This window comes from Pelecanus crispus, chromosome 9 (assembly GCF_030463565.1).
Source record: "Pelecanus crispus isolate bPelCri1 chromosome 9, bPelCri1.pri, whole genome shotgun sequence".
NCBI lineage: Eukaryota > Metazoa > Chordata > Aves > Pelecaniformes > Pelecanidae > Pelecanus > Pelecanus crispus.
Window position 1 is genome coordinate 38,097,294 of NC_134651.1, and position 6,877 is coordinate 38,104,170.

Here is a 6,877-nt window from a genome sequence, read left to right on the forward strand (position 1 = left end):
GACAGAGACGCAGAGAGACACACCCTCCACCTCCCTCTGCCGATACCACAGCAATGGGGGATGAGCCAGAGCGATGGAGGTTTTACCCTGTGGACAAAGCCCTCTGGAAATCAGGCCACCCTTTCCTCACCCACTACAAAGAGCCACCAGCCAAGCACAGGGACACCACCAGCTCAAATGGGTGGCCTGGATGGAGAACCCACCAGCCCTACTTGCCTAGAAGGGCTTAGCCCCACTGGGGACTGTCACAGTAGATCTGAGGTTGAATACAGCAATTGCTAAGGTGCTTCCTCCAGATAAATATCCTCTGGTGTGCAACACCAAGGCTGAAAGTGTCCCAGCTACACATGTGCCCACCTGAGTCCCCACCGCTCCCAGGAGCACCCTCTCTCTTCCCACTGGGGCTCTCACTGCAGCCGCATGTGCTACCCAGCAGCTGCAACACCAGGACCCTCAGCTTCACCCCAGGCAGCACCTTCCCGGGGGGACTCACCCAGCACCCAGAGCTGGAGACCTGATGGGAGAACCAGGAGAGGATCACATCTCCTCTGGTTGGGGATGAACCGGCCCCTCCATCCTGCCCCCAGCCTCGGCTTTCTCTGCTCCATCCAATGCAGCCCCTGAGTTGGGAACAGCCACTGCCTCCTCTACCAGCAAGGCAGGCAGGAGGGGGCACAGCCTGACCGACACTGCCCACCTCATCCAGGGAGCAAAGTCACCCTAAATACCCACCTGTGCCCCCCACCCCCATTCCCAGGGCTGGTACCTCCCCCATTTGCCATGCCAGAAAGGGAGCACACAGCTCCCCAGACCGCAGCAAGACACTGCACAGAGACCTGACAGAAGCTGAGACGTGCCAGGCCAGGGGGAAGATGGATCCACTGTGGATCAGATCATCTGCTATGAGAAACACTGCTTAGGGCAGGAGGAGGGGCTGCGGGGTCCTATTCCCATGGAAAGCACAGGGCTCTTTTTTCAGTTATACAAGATGAAACCACAGGGATATAAATGTCGCTGCCTCTTTGAGAGCATTAATGAAAATAAACCCATTTAATAGTTTGCAGATGCCGTTTCTGTAAACCTAAAAAAAGCAGGGAATAAATATTTCTTCACTAAATATCTATATGTATATATATATTTGAAAACATTCGCTCCTAATCTTAGGGCCCCTCCTTCACCGTGCTCTTGGCAGCTTACACAGCTTGTCAGTCAACGCTGAAGCCTCACCAAGATGAGATACAAATTGCACCCACAGAGGGGTAGCAGGACGAAGGGATTATTGTAATCTAAGCTCCCTCTCGCCCTTTCTATTTGTACATTTCAATTACTTGTAACAAGATCCACGATGGATTTTTTTTTTTCTTCTGCATGTCTGTGTTTCGGAAATTTTTGTAAGGTTTTTGTAAAAACAACTCTTGTGAAATAATGGAGGAATAAATATTTTACTGAGTAGAGACGTGTCCGCGCACATGATGGGGACGTGGCTTTTTCCTCGCTGGCCACTGTAGTTTCCCCACCTGCCCTGGACAGGCAGCACGGGCAGGGGACTGACTGCCCTGTGCAAAGGGACGAGAGCCATGATCTGGCCACCTTCGCCTTGCATGATGGTGGCATCTCACAGCTTCTCCCTGAGACCTGGATTTCATTGCAGGCTCCCAAACAGCAAATGGTCGATGTGCCCCGGGAGAGGGGCAGGAACAAGGGGGGAGCCCATCAAGGCCCCATGGAGCTGGGACAGGGCAGAGGGACCACACTCCTGCAGCAGAGCTGCTGGGCTTCCCTCTGGCTTGGGGACCCTCGAGCTGATGCCTGGAGATAGTGGAAAGTCAAGGGACACAGAAAACAGCCTAACAAAGGTCCCTGCATAGCAGCTAATTGCAGGGTCTTGCCAGATCCATCTTATTTCATTTTGGGATAATGAGTGTGGGCTATTGAGGAAGGGGTGTCAGGGAAGAGGGCACAGTTTGCTTTTCCCCTTCAAAGTCCCACTGGGAGCAGCAGAGCTTACAGGGTTCACACCAGTCAGCTTGTGAATTCCCCACAAAGCAGCAGCTCACATTAACGCTGGCCACAGTTCACACCCATGACCTTGGGAGCAGTGCCCCCATTTCCCCCCAGCAGCAAGGGAATGGGCTGAGATGGGATGCAGCCAGGAGCAGGCAGCAGAGCCCCTTGCTGCTAGGTTATCAGGTCAAATCCGGTGTTGTAAATGGGGGTGGAAACCTGTAAACACTAATTGATGCTCCACAGACATTAGGGATGAGCATCTGTTACAGATGTCCTGTCCTCCTGGGACGAGAGCTCATCAATGGTCCCAGCAGAGACCACCAGAAAGTTACCGCACAGTCCTGGGAGCTGGAAACAGGCAATGTGGAGGTCTGGACCTGCTCAGAGAATTGGAGGCACTGGGGAAATAAATGGATTGTGTCTTACACCATACACCATCACTGCGGGCACATCCAGGCACGCAGACAGATGCTGCTCTGTCAAGCACAAAGACTTGGTAATGGCTGGGCAGCACAAGCACTGGGACCCCAAATCAGCACCAAATCCAGCTCTTCCAGGCTCCATCCTGTGCACCAAGGAGGGCATTAACCTGGTAAGCTGCAGGCTGGGCACTGATGGGGCACACAGGCAGAGAGCCAGGCTGAGGGGGGTGAGAAAGTATGGGACCTGAAGGGCAGCCCAGCCTCGCTGGGGCTTGGCAGAGCCTCGCAGTTGAGTGGATTTGCAAGAAGCCGGGATCAGTACAGGATGCTGTGAGCAGGATGGCTCCCGGGGAGAGCCCCAGACCAGCCCGCTGCAGGGGAGCGTGCACACAGGGACCAGAGCAGCACATGGCTCCCTGGGGGTTTTCTCCTCCAGGTCTACAGAAATTGAGCGGAGATGCAGCAAGGAGAATAGTCAGATTCTGCACAGACAACTAGCTAAAAGATAAGAAACAAATGGGTAGGAATAAACCATCAGCTCTTAGATTGCAGAGTGCTTCCCAGGGAGCAAAGGCCCACAGGTGCAGAGTAGGCACAGCACACCCAAAAGCATGGGGAAGCAGTGGTCAGGCAAAGGTGGTACCAAATAGTCCGGGGCAGCCACAGCCAAAAAGAGCTCCAGGAGCTCACTGTGCTGAGCTATAAAGCAGCAGAGATAATGCAATGCCAAGAGGTGTGAAGATGTGCCGAGGGGAAACTGCCCAGCACACACTCGGACTGAAAAGCAGTGAGTCAAGCGGTAGGAATTGGTAGGAAAGGATTAGAAAACAAGGCAGAAAGTGTCCTCATGGCTGTCGTAGAAACCCACAGCACAAAAAGCATGAAATCCATCACCCCAAGGTACTGTGGAGATCAAAGGTATAAAGCATATTCAGAGAGGGTTAGAAAGTTGATGGTAGGTGGGTCTGTGTCGATGCAACGTGGCAGAGACTCAACTGCCTGTGCAGCAAACTGCTGCCCTGCTGACTTCCAGGAGTGGGGAGGGCTGCGTGGAGAAGGGGCACCCTGGGTTTGCCTTGTTTCTTTTACCTGCCCTAATCTGCTGAATTGCAGCAGATTCCCCTCAAGCCAGCTCCCATGGTATTGCTGACGGGATGCCTGTGTCACCTCCGCCCCCCCAAGCCACCCCCAATCCCTCCCGTGCAGCCGGGAAACCGCAGCGCTCTCCCACACACCCAGAGGAGCTCAGCTCCACAAGAGCCCACAGGACCAGCTCCCTCCCAGCAGCAACCCCTGTGTCCCCCATCACCAGTGGCCTTTGTGACCCATGGACCCCATGGGACTGCAAGGTTGAGGAAGGAGCCCTACAGCAACGCATCCCAGCTTTCCTCAGAGGGGAACAAGGCTCATCCCATTTCATCCCAGCACTTCAGTGCAGCACCCAGTAGAAGGGGAGCAAGTCCCCGTGTTGGACATCACCCCAAGCCCACTAACTGCCTGAGCTTTCTTGTCTTCCCACCCTGCTTCCAATTCTAGGAGAGGAAAACCAAGGGGTGGCCACACAATGAAAGGCTTGAAAGGAGCATGAATCCTCCACAGGGCAGCCACAGAGCTCCTTGTGCCATCCCGGGGGCAGCGGGCAACTCCATGGACAGACACAGAGATCTTATCCCAGCACCTGCAGCCGTGCTGGTGCCCAGAACCCCGCCTGGCTGCTGGGACTCAGGGCACCCCACACACAACTTACAGGCCTGATCTGTGGGATGGGCAGCACACAAAGCCATACCAGCCCACTCCAGCAGTCACAGTCCCACACACCAGCAGCTTAACCATCCCTGTCATACCGCCCCACTACTGCTTTGTAACCACTTATTTATTCATTCAATAAATGACTTGTAGATCAGTAAGGTCATTTGTTCAACCTCCTGCCTAGCCCCAGGCAGAGAATATCACCCAAGCAGCATCCTCATGTCCTGAGCATGTGGCCAACGCAGAGCATCCCTTTGGGGCAGGGCATCCAGCCCCAAGTCAAAAGACCCTTGGAAGCAAAGACCTTGCAGATCGCAGGGCAGATTCTTCCAGTGACTCATTACTGTTAACTGTTGGAAATATGTCACTTATTTCCTGCCTGAACTGTCCCAGCTTCAGTTCAGCTCCCGCTAGAGCAGAAGGTCTCAACCCATGGTCTGTTGGCTCCCAGGAGCTGATGGACTACTTCTGAGGGGTCTGCAAAGCAGGAGACAGACATGCATGGAGAGCTGCAGCTCACCTGGCAGGGTCTGCACTCCACAGGGGAGGAATATGCCGGAGGAAAGGCTGCCAATGAAGAGGAGCTCAAAGGCATTGTGCTACCTCCCCTCCCCTTCCAGCACAGGGGGAATTTTTCCTCCTAGGAAGCAGTCTGTCATGGACACATCCATCACCAGAACTGATTTCTGCAGGAGAGCTGGTCTGTCTCCATACACCACAACTTCAGGCCAGGGCGGCGGAGGAAGGTTGCAAAAACGTTATTTGCAAATTGTGTTTCCTTCCTCAAAGCAGTTGGGTTTTGACCAGCTGACTCCCAAAAGGCAAGTCTCAGCTGATGGGAGGACCACCCTGTACCCCCTTTCCTTGTTTCTGACCCCACAGCCTGACACTCATGCATGGCTTTCGAACCGACGAAAAGTTGAAGTTTGCCCCTGCAATATTTTAATGAGAATAATTTTGTATTGTCATCAGCACTGGCTGCCACGGCAGCGAGACAAAACAGAGCTCACATTTTCCAGCTCGCAGGGATGCCAGCCTGGTTATCCATATCCAGAACGAATTGTACAGACATCTAGTGGTTACAGCATCCTCCTCTCCCGCTACCCTTGCGCCGAACCCTTCTCCCTCTGGTGGCAACGGGAAGGTCCGGGGACCCTCCAGGTCCTGCTGACACCACCTGCAAGCTGCAGAAATGTGCGTACGTACGACCGCAACATCTCATCTCCCGGCAGAGGAGCCCCTCCCATCCTGGGGGATGCGATGGTCACCCCAAACTCTGCGCTTCACTTGGAGGATCTCCTCCCTGCAGCTGATGTTTTGCTCACTGCTGCTTCTTTCCAAACTCCAAAAGGAGGTCACCTAAGGCAGCAGAGAAGCTTTCCAGAAGCTGGAGGGTAGCTCTCCGCTGGGGGTGTAACACTCTGTAACAATTTGGGAAGGAGGGAGGAAGCAAAGGTTCCCTTTGTAGTGGGCGTTACAGAGTCAAGGAAGAGTTATTGCATGCAAGGAAAAATTACTGCATGCAGACGCCCAGCGTGGCCGGGAGCGAGGCAGAGCATCGCATCCGCCTGCTCCGGAGAGGCTGATGGGCACAGGAGCCACCATGAGCCTCCTCCTCCTCAACCCAATCCCCAAGAAATGGCACTCAGCATCCCTCCCTCCACCCCAAACACCTCAAGCCCGCCCCGGGGCTTCTCCACAGCTCCCTGGCCAGCCAGCACCCGGGTTGGGGTCTCCGTGGGCGAGGGCCGGGCCCGGGGAGCGGGGTCCCCCCGCCGTGGGTGCTCGCAGCCACACGAGGGTGCTGCAGCCCCACGCAGCGCAGCCCGCGGGAGCCCAGCGGGGTCAGGGGTGCGGAGCGAAGCCCCCCACGGTGCTGCTCTGCTCCACACCCCTCCCCACACCGGGCCAGGGACCCCCCCGCTCCCTCTTCCCTGCTTGGAGCTGGGGCTGGCACCTGCATGGCACCCACGTCGCAAACAAGGGACATCTCGCAGCTCGGCTCCAGAGCCAGGTAGGAAAAAAACCAGTGGATAAAGTTTTCTTGTGCCAGCTTCACTCTTGTGTATGCCAGAGAGGAGCAGGGAAACACCATTATCTTTTCCAGGGGACCAACTTCTGGGGTGTCCATACCAGTAGAGCTGCCTCTTCTCGCTCTCCCTTCAAGCCAAGGGAATCCCAATTCCTCAAGAGGAATAATGGGGTTTGCACGGCAAAACCCTACAGCACAAGATGGAAGAGCCCCATATCTGCTAGAGGAAATGGGAGATTTGGGGAGGGCAGAGTAGGCAGTGACCTGTGGCACAGGAGAGATGCTCAAGGGGGGATCTTTGTCCCAGACCCCACAAGGAGGAGGAAGGCCTGGATGAACAGGAGAGAGCCAGGAAGTGGCACAGGCAGCTAAGGAAGGGGGAAGCCCAAAGCTCAGGGGTAGGAGGGATCCTGAGGCTGAACTGGCTGGAAGTGTGTGGGAGTGGAAGTGGCTTGTGCTGGGTGCCTGCTTGCTTTTCCCCCACCTCCAGACACCTTGGGCTCAGCAGGGCGGAGGGAAGACACATACTGGCAGTGTAGATCACATTCAAATATTTAAGCACCAAACTCCGTTGTTCTGCAGGTGGGCTTCACAGTGTTACCATTTCAGCTTTAAGCCAGGCGTGAAAACCAAATTGTTGGCACATACAATGCACACACCAAAACCC